We start from the raw sequence: 15,522 nt of genomic DNA on the forward strand, positions 1-15,522 counted from the left end.
AAAGAAACTAAACACAAAAGCGAGAACTAATTTGATAAGACCTTTTAAAAACATCACTAAACAACAAGGAAAAGCTGAAAACACAAAAGAAAACAACCTGGATATCATGAAAAACTGTTCAAACTGTATTTATTTGAGAGTGGCATTTTTTTATCAAGCCAAGGTAATTTGGTGATTTATATGAATAACTTAAATTTATCTAAAACTGTTAGAAATTTGGTGGCAATCTGTTGTCCTTGTCTGTCAATCCTTGACAAATCCAATGTTTGAGTATAGGTCATTCCAGCGAGTGCTGTCAAATAAATAATTTCCCATGCAGCCAACATAAAACAGCATTTCACTTAATTATGATCACCAACACGCAGTAGAATATTTTAACCTTCACTCTTTGTGACTTTGAATTACGTGCTAAAAACCACAAGTGTGGCCCAGCGCTTACTCTTGAGTTTTACAGCTGTTGTAAAGTAATGAAATGTGATTAGTATTTTTCTTTGCTGTGAAGGTCATCTATTTCACCAATTGTTCCACTCTGTGCAATACTTTAATAATAAGGAACCACTTGATAGGCTAGCAGTTAATATTACACCAGCTGATATTGATTTTGACATAGCAGCAGGAATGCTTTCTAAATACTGACAGATTGCAGCTGGTTTCTAGGCTTCTGTGCCTTTGTGCACAATCTTTTGTAAGTACATTCTTGTGTCATTCTAATTTTTAACCCATTACTTAACTTGTAGATTGAGTTGCTAAGATCTGTGTGCAGATAAATATTTCATCTGAGAAAAATGGCAACATGTTCAGTACTTATTTTATTTATACATATATAGCTTATTCATAAATGTTTCTTCAAAAGTTTGATATACTGTGGATCTTTCTCTTTGTTAGCCATTTGGAGATTGTGAGTAAATATAATTTCAAGTACATATTTTGCTTCAGTTAACCCATTTTAGATGCTGTTGTCCTCTCCCATTAGTGTGCGAACTCTTGTCAGATAAAATTTTGTGTTTATTTATTAACATTTGACTCACGGCTGGAATATGACTCCTGCTGCCAATCATTGGTTTTATTTTCTCCGATGAGTAACACAACTGAAGCAGTATGCTCTGCTTTCATGGGACTCGCTCTAACTATTTAAGCGTGCTGTATAAAGCCGTAAAGTGTTCATGAAATGTAAAATAGGTAAATTGGTCGGCCTCATGCGGAGTTGCAACTAGGTCGAGCTGTCCTGTTTGATCACTTTACTCATTATCTTGTAAACTGCAGATGAAAAAGATGACCAGCAGGCATTTGTTCATTTCCTGCAGCTGCTGTTTTGCGTTTTCCCCTTCCCTCCATAATATGTTGACAGATAGTACTATTGACAATAAATTCACATTTTTCTTTTGTAAAAACAAAAAGAAAGTTTAGTTAGTTTAGTGTTTCTTTGTGTCTTAGTTCTGCTTCTCTGCTTTATTTAATCTTCTTCCCTCATTTTCCCTGCTTACCTCATTCTGAGTGACAGCTTGTCAATAGGATGCTGCTTCCATCATAATAGCAGGAAAAAATTGTAGAAAATAAACATAAATTATGAAATGAAAATACATCATCACATTTCTTCTCTGATAAATTGTGTCTGCTTTTTCATTTGTCAATGTTCCAGTTCCATTTTGGGTTTATTTGAGGGGATTTCTTTTGTGTAAGTCATATTTTCTCATGGTGTGGGATGCCGGACAAATGAGTGTGAATGTATCTTTGATCTTTAATTAGGAAATCAAGGTTCCACCCAGAGGAGAGGCTCATTATCTACGTTGCTTACAGTCCACCGTCATGTTTCCACAGTCAGTGATGGTTTGGGGTGCCATGTCATCTGCTGGCATAACTGAGTTATCCCAAGTCCAAAGTCAATGCAGCCGGCTACCAGGACATTTTAGAGCGCTTAATGCTTCCTACACCTGACAAGTTTTAAGGATATGCTGATTTCATTTTCCAGCAGGACTTGTTACCGGTCCACTCTGCTAAAGGTACCAAAGGTAAAAGTTCACTTGATCCACCATTGAATATCCATGTTTTCATTATTAAATTAAAATCCAGACTGCAGGTGTCAGAAAATCCTTTGGAATCAAGGGTTCAATCTCAATACACTTAATAATAGCTCCTAGCTCCTGTTCCTTGAACTTTGACGGGCTCAACAGTAAGAACTCTATCTTGGAGAGGAAAGGAACCTCGGGTTGCTGTGCTGAATTCGGACAGGCTTTAACTCCTCCGTCATTACAGACGGAAACACACCTGGATGATGCGAGTCAAATCTAGTTCTACAGCCTTCTGAAAATGAACTACCAGGTGTGCGCTCTCTTCTCTTCTGGCGTTTTCGTTGATTTCTGTGAGGGGGTGTGCTGACACATCAAGTCTCGCAATGGATTATGGGATACCTAAAGACTTCTTAGCGCTGGTAAGGGACGTTGCGGGGTCAAAACTAGCTGCGGAAGGAAGCATTCAGGCTACTTTTCCTACCTCCTTCCTTATTTACTGCATTATTCAGACAGCACTTATCATGGCGACCGCTGACGCACTTCCACATTGGCTAAAGAGTCCTTGCTCTATATTCATACTGAGCCAAGGTTTTGTTGGCTGGCGTCCTAGCGCTCACCAGAACCATTTTGACAAACAACTAAAACATCAGGAAGACCATTCATTCCTCCTGAAGAAGCGTAGAGCCACAGGGAGAATCATCACCTGCTAATTCCAAGGGATCTCATCAATTGGAGACTGTGCAGCTATATATGTCTTTGACAGAAAAAGTTAAACTGCATCATCTTTTGTGTTTTAATCTGAATACTCTGATCTCTTCAGCCCAACATATGCTACAATCCGGTGCTTTTGAAATACTTCATTTTTTAATTGTTTGGATTTATAAACAGTTAAAAAAATGTCTTCTGATAGTTTAGTGTAAAAGAAACGATCGGTTTTATTTTACACGTAGTCTTTAGTTTTTCTCCTTTGTGTTCCAGCAGGTCTTTATTCATTTTCTGTCAGTCAGACTTCCTGCAAAGTTAACCTTTGAGAATCAAACACCTCCTGCAGGACTGTGCTCTTCCCAGATCAAATGACATTTCCAAAAGCAAGGAACATTTTTACATAAAAGCCTCCAATGAATAATGATTGCTCTACTGTTTATGCATACACAAATAACATTGAAGGCTCAAAGTTTGTTTTCATTTCTTAACTGGAAAATGGTAACTGACTTCTGTCATGTATGCAATACTTTACTTTTCAAGAGCTGGTGTCCTGCATGTTTTAGTTGTTTCCTGTCCCTAAAACACCTTGAAGCAATCAGATTAGTTGCCTACCCAGCAAATCATCAAGTTCTTCAGAGGTTAAACTCTAAAATGCAGGACAATGAATTAATTACTAGCTTTAGATACCACAACAATACATAAATAATAACTTGTTTTTTGGTTCACTTTGAATGAATGATCGTGTTTAGCGTGTTTAGTCTTTTACAATGCTTGTCAAGCATGTCTCATATTTCTGAAACCTGCTAAACAGTAACTGCAGTAATTATACAGTTATTGCCTCCAAGGTCCTTGTGAAACATTGGATGAACAAAAATAATTGCTAATCATATTCAGTTTGGTGGCGAGGCAAGTTAATTTATAAGGTGTGTCATACATATGACAAGTGCTAAAAACAGAGTATCAGCATAAAACATTGCACAATAAAAGCATTCAGTCCGTTCATCCATTCTGGAGGTCTAGATAGTCCTTTTCCCAGCTAAAAGCCAGCCGAAGGGATAGATTTCCTGACACATTTGGAAACACTCTAAAAGAGTTGAAGAAGAAGCATCCTTATCAGATGCATGGGGATAGACAGTTGTGCTATTACACACTATTTAAAGTTATTTAATGTTTAATAAATAACTGTCTGTCTGTTAGGTTCGGTGAATATCAGCCCAAGAGCTGGTATTAGGACAATAGTTGAAAGGAATGATTGGAACACTGGCGTTCTTTTAACAGCAAACTCCGCACAAATATAGAATAAATGAGTAACAACTTCTCTTCAAGTTCAAGAATTTATTAACAGAAATAAAATGAACATCCAGAGAACATCACTATTGATTGTTGTTTATCTGAATTAACACCATATATCAATCAACAAATCCTCTCCACTAGGCTAGTGAAACTTAACTAAAACTACTAAGCAAAATTAAGGTAAAAAAGTTAAGGAACTATGTACACACAAAAGAAACAAAGACAAAATAAAATGGTTGATCATCATCATCAAAATAACTCAGTGAATCCTGGTTCACTGCAGATCTAAGTTCAAGAACCAAAGTTTATCTTAAAGAACATGGCATGATGTTAAATTTGTTTAATTCAGAACAACATTTAGTTTGTGTTTCAACCCATTCCCAATGCAAATGCTGAGTCAAACATTATTTGATAAAATAACATTTTACAGAATGATTTACTCAGTAAACTTTAGAATGTTCGATTTTATGTGATTATACCTCCTGGAGGCTAGGGGCCGCTGTAGCGATCGGTTGCTAAAATTGGCTAATCTAAAGTCATACAAAACGCCTTTAAATCAACATTACTATTCCATATTAATGCGGTAATAATGCTCATAGCACTATCAAACGATAGTGAAGCAAAATGAAACGAACTTTATGTTTGAAACGAACCGTAGTCACGTATCCAGGAAGAGCGGATGTTACCGGAAGCTAATAGCATCAGGCTAGTGGACATTCAGAGCTAGTTTTAAAAAGCCTCGGCTTTATTTTGGTCAGAATGAGCGGACCGGATAACACAAACATTATTATCCCATCAATGTATAAAACCCTTATGGACATAACGTTTGTTTTAACCGTAAAAACACACTCAAATTACATCAACATGGCATAGATTCAAAATGCTAACAGGAGCTAGGTCGGTTAGCTCCACGTGTTTAAAAGCACCTTGAAAACGCATTAAGTAAACCTTCTAAATAAACCATTTAACTTTCCCTGTTTATTTCTCTGCCAAACCTGTTGGTGCCACCATCAGTTCGGTTCACTTTGGGAATTCACTTGGAAGCAGTTGAAGTACTCCAAGGGAAAGCTGCTTATCTCAGCAGCGGGCATGCGAATATGGGCTAGCCGAATGTGGCTGTTGGAGCAGGCTGCTCTGGGTCCATCATGAGAGCCTTTGGCCCGGTTCAGCTCAGCTTTTGTTCTCAGCTTTGGAAAATGGGTCCTGTGCCGGCTGCAGGCGGGAGTGCCGCTCCAGTCCGTCTGGAGTCAGTTTCCTGCAACAGCTGAGAAAAACAAAACTAGGCTGGTTCAGGCATTGATGGATTTGTTACTCCGGAGTCTGGTTAGACTGCAGACGTAGCTTAGATCCAGCCGGCAGTTCTCCAAACCCAGTCAGATCCTTCTCTCTGCAATGGACGATGAGAGTCCCCCCCCTTGTCGTTCCAGGAGCAAGGGGACTGAGTTTCCCCCCAATGCTGCTCCAATGAAGCAACAGGCAAAAACGAGGAAGATTGTCTGTGGGAGCTTGGTTTTATAGCACCGGCACCCTGCTGAGGGGGCAATCCTGTTGCCTGTAAAAGTCTGATGTTTCTTAGCTAAACATCCATATTAGTGTGGCCAGACCAAATATCTGCATTGGATCTCCCTCTCTTTATGTGCAGCAACTTTGACAGCTTTGTTAAATTGAAATTATGAAAACATCTCACTAAGTCTTAAGTTGTACCGTTGCTGCCACAATACACTGAACCACATGGTCACCACTTAATAAGACATCACTCTGTCAAATTGTTGAAAAGTGTGTCAAGTCTGAAAGGCAGCATGGGGAAGAAACACTCCTGCAGATTTCAAAAGTCTTTGTTGCATTTTACCACCTCAGGGTTTCTCTCCAAGTTATGCAAATGCTTTTCAATGTAGTACTAGTAGTTCACCTTTCATTTCATCTGATGCAACAATTTTACAAATCAGACAGACATGTTTGAATATCTGCCTTGATGAGAGTGATGGATACTTCATTCACAATTGAACCCAGAAGTTGGTATACACTGGATTAAAAAGCATGAACTCAGAAAATCCAACTTCAGAATACAAACAGAACACGCCACAAATGTATTTTTTTATCCAGTCAGCCGTTTGACTTTTTTTCTGCAATTTTAGGCCCCATACACACGGAGACAACATTAGGTGCATCTGCAAAGGCTGCACATCCATTCAGATCCAGCGTTTTGGGAGACCGTTAACGATCCTTTTTGAAAACGGGTCTCAGAGAGGATAAATCAGTACAAGTGAGCCACGTCTTCTCTGCAATGATGACGCCATTGCTTCGCCTCCCTACGTAACCTGCATGCGCCTCACTCTCACAAATAATAATAAAGATGGTGCCGTCCGCTTCATACTAAGGCAAACATCGTCTCTGTCATGGTTGTTAGTCACGTCCTTGGACTCTTCCTTTTTAATGAGTCTGCTCTGCATGACATGTCCTCTGCCAGTCCACATAAATCATGTTGAACATCCGTGGATGTTTGTGTCTCATGCCCTGCCGTGGTGCTGTGTTTACCACACGAGTCGTCTGCGCATGCCCGATGTTTTTTACGTGTTTTTGGGGCCACTACAGCATTTTCAGAGTTGATCCTCTCATGTGGATGCACATCTGTTCTTATTCGTTTATGGAAATTCTTGTTAAGTACTGAAAAAAAATCCATTTTATTTCTATTTAATGCACAAATAAAGTGTCTTATGTTATCTTACTAAACATACAATGCTCATCAAAAAAAAAATCACATTTATTAATTTAGCATTGGACATTTGCTGAACTTATTAACTTTATCCTATGGTGTCAAGGAAATGGAAGTTAAGTTTTTTTATTATATATAACAATAGCCAGCTTACGTAAATCAAAAAAGTTTTCAGCCTTGACTTAAAGGAACCTACAGTTTCTGCAAATCTCAGGTGTTTCAGCTTGTTTGTTCCAGAGATGAGCAGCATAGAAACTAAACGCTCCCTCACTTTGTTTATTTCTGGTCCTGGGAATATTGAGTAAGCAGGTGTCTCACCTGAGGGGTCTAGATGGTTCATGCTTGACAAGCAACTCGGGAATGTGTTTTGGCACCAGACCATTTAGGACTTTATAGACCAATAGCAGAATTTTAAAATCTACTCTTTGGGTAGACAGGGGGCCTATGTCATGATTTAACAACTGCTGTGATATGGTTAATTTTTCTGGTGTGGGTCAGGCAGCGACATTTTGTTTGAGCTCAACTGCCTGACTGATCATCAAAAAAGCACCAAAAACATGTAACTCAGCAGTTATGAGAAGGGTGTGATTGTTGTAATGCCAAAAGAGTTTAAATTGACTATCGAGAAAGTCCTACAGAATTTGGCATGCCATTTATTTAGTAAAATGGAAATAAAACTTTCTTATTCAACATTAATAGTACTCATTGTTGCTTTATTAATGTTCAATGTTAAGTCTGATCGACACAAAGTTCTTAATTAAAATCATTTTTAATTATTATTAAAAGTTATTTTAATTAAAATGTTTAATTAAAATAACTTGCAACCTAAATCTGGGTCTGAAACATTTTGTCCTTTATCTTACAGGGTAAATGCAAAACAACAGAACCTGAGCAGAGACATGTTTTGTTTTCTCTGCTCTTTATGCCATTTTTATGAGAAGGATGCTTGGCCTCATTTTTTAATTGGCGACGAGTTGTTTAATGTTTGGAGCAACCAGCTTGTTCATCTTTATCACTGAGAACAGTTGCCTGCACTCCTTCTAAACATGCACAGCATGGATTGAAAAATCGTTTCTATATTAATTTTGCATGCAACAAAGTCAGCAAAGTGCTCTGCAACCTTATTGTGCAAAATGTGCATTTTGGGACCACAGCAGGAGTAACTTGCTTTGTCACTTGATTGCACCATGAAAACATTCCTTGTTACATCTGGCTCTGTCACAAGTGCAGAGCCTCCAAGTCCTGAGTAGCTGCTCCAGAGCATGAATTGATTTGTAGTGTTATTGGTAGGAGTGTGGGCTTCACTAATTTGCTGCTAGGCCAGAGAAATTAACTGCTTTCTTCAGGAGATAGGGGCAGGATGATAGGGAACAGTGCCCTACAAACATTTGTTGAGGGCCAGGTTTCAAACTTTGTAGTTCAGTTTAATTTTTTATTTAATATAATTAGTGAAAACACCACAATTCACAGTTTATAAAATGTTCTTTGGCTCTTAATACTCAGGAAATTAAAATGGACTGGACTTTCTACTAGGGCTGAACGATTTTGGAAAATAATCTAATTGTGATTTTTGTATCTTAATATTGCGATTTAATTTTTCAGTTTAATTTATCATGTCTTTTTAAACATATACAAACAACAAATCAATCTGTTTCCTCGCTGCTGCGTCTCAACTCGGAACAGAAATGATTGCGTTCTGACTACAATATATTTCAACTATAATTGCGATCTGATTTAGATTTTTCTCTGCATTAACCACAAGCAACAAAAACAGCCTCTAGATAAAGATGACTGTAAACAATGACCATTTAAAACAAGAACTTTTAATGTTTTTATTAATCAGAATATTATTCAAGAGAACAGCTTTTAATTGATTTAGACGTCAATCCTTGTTGAACATAAAGTGCAACCAACAAGCAAGTCTATGTCATAAACTGATTAACCAGAACTTAATGATTCCTGAAAGTTTCTGGTAAAACAGTATGATTATATAAACTCTAAAACAAGTAATAAAATTAGATTATCTCACTGCTGCAACTGTCTTCCCCTCCATGTGGAGACAAACCCACTTTAGACATTTTACTGACACCTAAAGGACGCGTCTGATCTATTAATTGTTACAGAACCAAAAATTGCAGACCTCTGTGATTTGGAAATTGCGGGTTTTTTTTATTGTGATTATATTACAAATGTGATTAATTGTGCAGCCCTACTTTCTATTAAGCTGCTAATAAACTTTTACACACCTTCAATAGAAAGCATCTTGTGGACTTCCAGTCATCTTGCAGTGCTGAACAGAAATATGGTGGAGCCCTCAGCAAACCTTTTTTAAACACTGAACCAGCAACCTGTACTAACTAGCATCATGATTTACCGGTAAACTGTACCAGATATGCCTAACCAAATGGTACCAAAGAACACTATAACACCTACCAAAAAGGCTTTGATAACGTCTATTCGGAGCTCGTCACAGCAGACTAGCAATGGAAGGCTAGCTGGCACTAGACGCACAGCGATGGTGAGACCTCTCCTTTAGTTAGTGGTGGAGCTTCGACTAGGGTTTCCGTCAGCAATAAATCCACAGATGCAGCTGTTGATGCTCTGGAGGTCATGGAAGTAGGTAGCTCTACCAACCTCGTGGCAGCTTAGACTTAGACTTAGACTTAGACTTTCTTTATTGTCATTTTGTATACACAGAGTGCATACAGAACGAAATTTCGTTTTCACACAGCTCAGAAATATTGCAGTAACTCTACAGGATACCTTGCAGTGAATTACAGTACAGGATAAAGTGCAGTGATCAATCGCAGCCACTTACAGGATAAATTTCAATTTACTTCCGGATAAAGTGCAGCAGTGAACAGTAGGCAGTTGAAATGTAAACAATGTAAACCAATGTAGACAAATATGCAGTAGGGTGCAGCAGTGATTTAAAAGTAGACAGTTGCATTGTACACAGTTTTGCAGTACGTTTCCGGTTAAGGTGCAGTATCAATTTTGCAGGATACAATACAATGTGCAAATGTGCAAATCAGCGAATCTAGTGTGGTACACTTTTGTACTTCAGCCGTTCAACAGTCTGATGGCAGCAGGGAAAAAGCTTTTGCAGAACCTAGTGGACCTGCAGCGGATGCTGCGGAACCTCTTTCCAGAGGGCAGCAGGGAGAATAGTCTATGGTGGGGGTGTGAGGGGTCCCTGATGATGTTATGGGCTCGAGACGCACAGTGCTGAGATGAAATGTCTTTAATGGAGGGAAGAGGAGCCCCGATGATCCCTTCTGCTGTCCTCACCACTCTCCTCACGTTCTTCCAGTCGGAGGCACTGCAGCCTCCACACCACACAGAGAGACAGCTGGTCAGAATGCTCTCTATGGTGCTTCTGTAGAAGGTCGTGAGGATGGGCGGGGGCAGGCGGGCTCTCCTCATCCTCCTCAGAAAGTACAGTCGCTTCTGTGCCCTCTTCACCAGTGAAGTGGTGTTCACAGTCCAGGTGAGGTTGTCCGTGATGTGCACCCCCAGGAATTTGGTGCTGCTGACCACCTCCACAGCTGAGCTGTTGATGAGCAGTGGAGCATGGTGAGGCCGGTTTTTCCTGAAGTCGACGATGAGCTCCTTCGTCTTCTCCACGTTCAGGATCATACGGTGGCCCTGAGGTGCAAAGCGCTACAACAATAAGGAAAGCGCTACAACATTAATGAAAGCGCTACAACAATAAGGAAAGCGCTACAACATTAATGAAAGCGCTACAACAATAAGGAAAGCGCTACAACATTTAGGAAAGCGCTACAACAATAAAGAAAGCAGTCCAACATTAACAAAAATATTACAACATTAACAAAAGCACTTCAACATTAACGAAAGCACTCCAACAATAACGAAAGCGCTGCAACATTTAGGAAAGCGCTGCAACATTAACAAACCGGAAGAGGTACGTCCCAGTGGGAGACCTAAGAAATCGCTGATTGGACTACAGCTCGTTTTTACTTTTGAACCGAAAGTTATTCTGGCTTTACTGTGTTTTTAAAAACCATGAATGTTCTCGGTGATCCAAACCGTAAGATGCAGTATAAAACGCCACTTAGTCTGTTTATAAGTTTCGCTTTTATTAATTATGCTTTTTTTTTTTTTTACTACGTGCGCTGTGTTTCTGTACCTCAACGCTCTGGTCTGCTCCTCTCCCCTCCCTCCCCTCGGACCCAGGGGCTTTTATCAGCGGCAGCCTTATCACTACGTTTAATGTCTCTCCACTCCTACCAAAATGTCCTAATTAAAATCAATAGGAGAGTCCGTAGCTGTGTTTAATGCTATTTTCTTTTTAACGACACAGAACCAGAGGCGCTTCGGTGGGCGTGCTGCCTTGGCTTGAATTCAGGTGCGCAAAATTACGTTACATATAATTTAGGTGTGCACTTTTAAGGGTCATTTCAACAAGCTTGTAACATCAGGAGCTTCAGTTCAGACCCAATATTCATTCTCTTCCCTCTAAAGGAGCCCTATACAGTCTTTATTTATGCTTTTCCCCCACTGTTATCCCTCGCGCGCAGCGCACCAGGGTAAAATAGAGCAGCTGCGGATCATGCGTAAAGACGCAGCGTGAACGACGCAGCCCTGTATGCTTTAAGGGTTACAGCTGAGGGGAAATGTTGGACCTTTTAGGCTTGATCAAACTCCGCCTCATTCACAAATGAGACCAACATGGATAGATTAATGATAAGCTGTAGTTTCATTATCAACTACGATAACATACAATCTGCTTCTGGGGGGGGGGGGGGGGGGGGGGGGGGGGGTGTTGGGCGTCTTTACGTATGATCCGCAGCTGCTCTATTTTACCCTGGTGCGCTGCGCGCGAGGGATAACAGTGGGGGAAAAGCATAAATAAAGACTGTATAGGGCTCCTTTAGAGGGAAGAGAATGAATATTGGGTCTGAACTGAAGCTCCGATGTTACAAGCTTGTTGAAATGACCCTTAAAAGTGCACACCTAAATTATATGTAACGTAATTTTGCGCACCTGAATTCAAGCCAAGGCAGCACGCCCACCGAAGCGCCTCTGGTTCTGTGTCGTTAAAAAGAAAATAGCATGAAACACAGCTACGGACTCTCCTATTGATTTTAATTAGGACATTTTGGTAGGAGTGGAAAGACATTAAACGTAGTGATAATGCTGCCGCTGATAAAAGCCCCTGGGTCCGAGGGGAGGGAGGGGAGAGGAGCAGACCAGAGCGTTGAGGTACAGAAACACAGCGCACGTAGTAAAAAAAAAAAAAAAGCATAATTAATAAAAGCGAAACTTATAAACAGACTAAGTGGCGTTTTATACTGCATCTTACGGTTTGGATCACCGAGAACATTCATGGTTTTTAAAAACACATTAAAGCCAGAATAACTTTCGGTTCAAAAGTAAAAACGAGCTGTAGTCCAATCAGCGATTTCTTAGGTCTCCCACTGGGACGTACCTCTTCCGGTTTGTTAATGTTGTAGCGCTTTCCTAAATGTTGCAGCGCTTTCGTTATTGTTGGAGTGCTTTCGTTAATGTTGAAGTGCTTTTGTTAATGTTGAAGTGATTTTGTTAATGTTGTAATATTTTTGTTAATGTTGGAGTGCTTTCCTTAAAGTTGGAGTGCTTTCCGTATTGTTGTAGCGCTTTCATTAATGTTGGAGTGCTTTCCTTAAAGTTGTAGCGCTTTGCACCTCAGGGCCACCGTAGGATCAGGCTGTTGTCTCTGCACCAGTCCACCAGCTGCTCCACCTCCTCTCTGTAGTCCTGGTCGTTGTCGTCTCTGATCAGGCCCACCACCGTTGTGTCGTCAGCAAACTTCACGATGTGATTGGTGGTGAACCTGGGGACGCAGTCGTGTGTCATCAGAGTGAACATCAGGGGGCTCAGGACGCAGCCCTGAGGGGAGCTCATGCTGAGGGTGATGACATCAGAGGTGTTCTGATGACCCGGACTGACTGAGGTCTGTTGGTGAGGAAGTCTAGCAGCCAGTTGAAGGGGTGTGCTGAAGCCCAGATGCTCCAGTTTTCCCACCAGATGCTGTGGGACGATGGTGTTAAACGCTGAAGTCCAGGAACAGCATCCGCACGTGCGTGTTCTTCTCCTCCAGGTGTGCCAGGCTCAGGTGAAGAGCAGAGGAGATGGCGTCCTCAGTGGAGCGGTTCCGTCGGTAGGCAAACTGGAACGGGTCGAGTGTTGATGGGAGACTGGAGACGATGTTTTCCTTTACCAGCCTTTCAAAGCACTTCATCATGATGGGAGTCAGTGCAACAGGCCGGTAGTCGAGGCCAGCCAGCTGACCTGCACACTCCTTGAGCACCTGCCCAGGTATGTTGTCGGGGCCTGGGGCCTTCCGCGGGTTGACTCTCCTTAGAGTCTTCCACACGTCGGCGGTGTCAAGGCAGAGGACCTCCTCTTCCTGATGGGGAACAGCTTTCACTGCTGGAGTGCTGTTTAGTGCCTCAAACCTCCCAAAGAAGTTATTTAGTCCATTGAGGAAGTCAGCATCAACTTCACCCACCGGGGGGGAGGGCGTGTTGTATTCAGTGATCGCCCGGATGCCTTTCCACATGCTCCTGGTGTTGCTGGCGTCATGGAAAAGCTCCTGGATTTTCTGACTGTGGTTCCGCTTTGCTAGCCTGATGGCACGGTTCAGGTTGGCTCTCGCTGTCCTCAGTGCCTCCTTGTCTCCAGACTTGAAGGCTGAGTTCCGCTTTTAGCGCTTGACGGACCTCCGCAGTAATCCAGGGTCGTTGGTTGGCTCGGGTGATGATGGTCTTGGTGGCGGTGACGTCCTCAATGCATTTGTTGATGTAGGCTGACACAGTCATGGCGTACTCATCAACGTTGATCTTGTCCTCATAAGTTGCAGCAGCTTTGAACATGTTCCAGTCAGAGCACTCAAAGCAGTCCTGGAGCGCCTCCATTGCTCCCTCAGTCCACACCCTCACCTGCCTCACTGTAGGTTTTGCTCTGATCAGCAGGGGCCTGTATGCAGGAATTAGCATCACAGAAAGGTGATCTGAAGAGCCCAGGTGGGGGCGGGGGGCTGCTCTGAATGCTCCTTTAATGTTTGTGTAGACTAAGTCTAGAGTGTTTTCTCCCCGAGTTGCAAAAACCACATGTTGGTAGAAATGAGGGAGAACAGTTTTCATATTTGCCTGGTTAAAATCCCCAGCAATGATGAAAACCCTCTGTGTGTGCAGATTGCAGCTCAGAGATAGTCCGATAGAGAACACTCATAGCATCTTTAGTATCAGCGCTGGGAGGGACGTAAACCGCTGCGATGATAACAACAGTAAACTCTCTAGGCAGATAAAAAGGTCTGCAGCTAATAATCATAAGCTCAATGTCCGGAGAGCAGAGACTTGTGACTAATCTAGCATTTTTACACCAGGTGTTATTGGTGTAAACGCAGAGTCCGCCTCCTCGGGACTTACCGCAGAGTTCTGTCTGTCTGTCGGCGCGGAAAGTAGCTAGCCCCTCCAGGCTAATGGCGTTGTCTGGGATTGATGATGAAAGCCATGTCTCGGTCAGAATGAGAGCGCAGCAGTCCCTGAACTCTCTCTTTGTAGAGAGCTCGAGTTGTAAATGGTCCATTTTGTTGTCCAGTGAGCGAACGTTGGAAAGCCAGATGGACGGTAGCGGCGGTCTGAATGGGTTAGCCTTTAGCCTCGCTGCTAAACCTCCTCGGCACCCGCGCTTCTTCGGCCGGCTACACCGCTTCCGCGTCGCTCTCCTCCGGCGTGAGCTGCTCGTCGAGGCCGCCGCTTCACAGGCCTCCGGGGCTGGTCTCCGTAGGACGCCACAGTCACGTAAGCAGTCGAGCGTGGTATTTAAAAGTCCAAAAACACAACTTGATCGTAACTCCAACAGGCGCTCGTGGTCAAGTACTGATCGGCTGGGTAGATGAGTGGTTTCCAGCGAGTTTGGCGGCATTTTTATGCAAAAAGTCCGCGAGTTGGTACAGAGCTGTGTTCGGCTGCTGCCGCGAGGGGCGCCGCCGGAAGTAGGAAGTAGCTATCAACTTAATAAAAGATGACTTTGTGAAGAGATTTGATGACCTGCCAAATGCAATTCAAGGGGTGCAACTGGACATAAGAATGGTTACCGCACGGGTTACTCAAGCTGGAGACAGAACTAGTGCCAACGAGGACACTGTTGTCTTCCTGCAAGCTAATAACGATGCTAAGAAATCTGCTTTTAATGCTCTGCAACAGAAGATAGATGACCTGGAGATTCTTAGTCCCTGCTCCAACCTATGACTTATTGGCTTCACATGAAGAACTGAAGGCTCCAATACGTGTATATTTTTGGAGAGATGGCCGCCTGAACTGCTTGGTGCAGAAACGTTCCCTGTCTCACTGATTATTGAGTCGGGCGAGCTAACGCTGCAGATACACGGCCCAGGGTCATGAAGCTGCTGGACTATGCTAAAGTCCGCATCATGAAGGCGCTCAGGGCGAGGGGAGAAATACGGCGAGAGAATGAAACATGTCCTTCCTGGACGTCTCTGCTGAACTTCTAAAAAAGGACAAGATATTTGACCAAGTGAAGAAAGACCCGGCTTCCTTTCCCTTTTCGCCCTCGATCACTATGATCACTATGGTGTCATGTACCCTGCCACGCTCTTGGTGATCTACAAGAAGAAACGTCCTGTTTTTGACACAGCAGCAGAAGCGGAGTCTACGAGAACTCAAGGGGGAGCGATACCTGGAGGCGGACCAGGTAGAGGTTCAATGAAGGGTAACTGAACTGTGAAATATTTCTTCTAACCCTTTAGCTGCTCTGTCCCAAGGACGCAGA

The sequence above is a fragment of the Fundulus heteroclitus genome, chromosome 12, assembly GCF_011125445.2.
Source record: "Fundulus heteroclitus isolate FHET01 chromosome 12, MU-UCD_Fhet_4.1, whole genome shotgun sequence".
NCBI lineage: Eukaryota > Metazoa > Chordata > Actinopteri > Cyprinodontiformes > Fundulidae > Fundulus > Fundulus heteroclitus.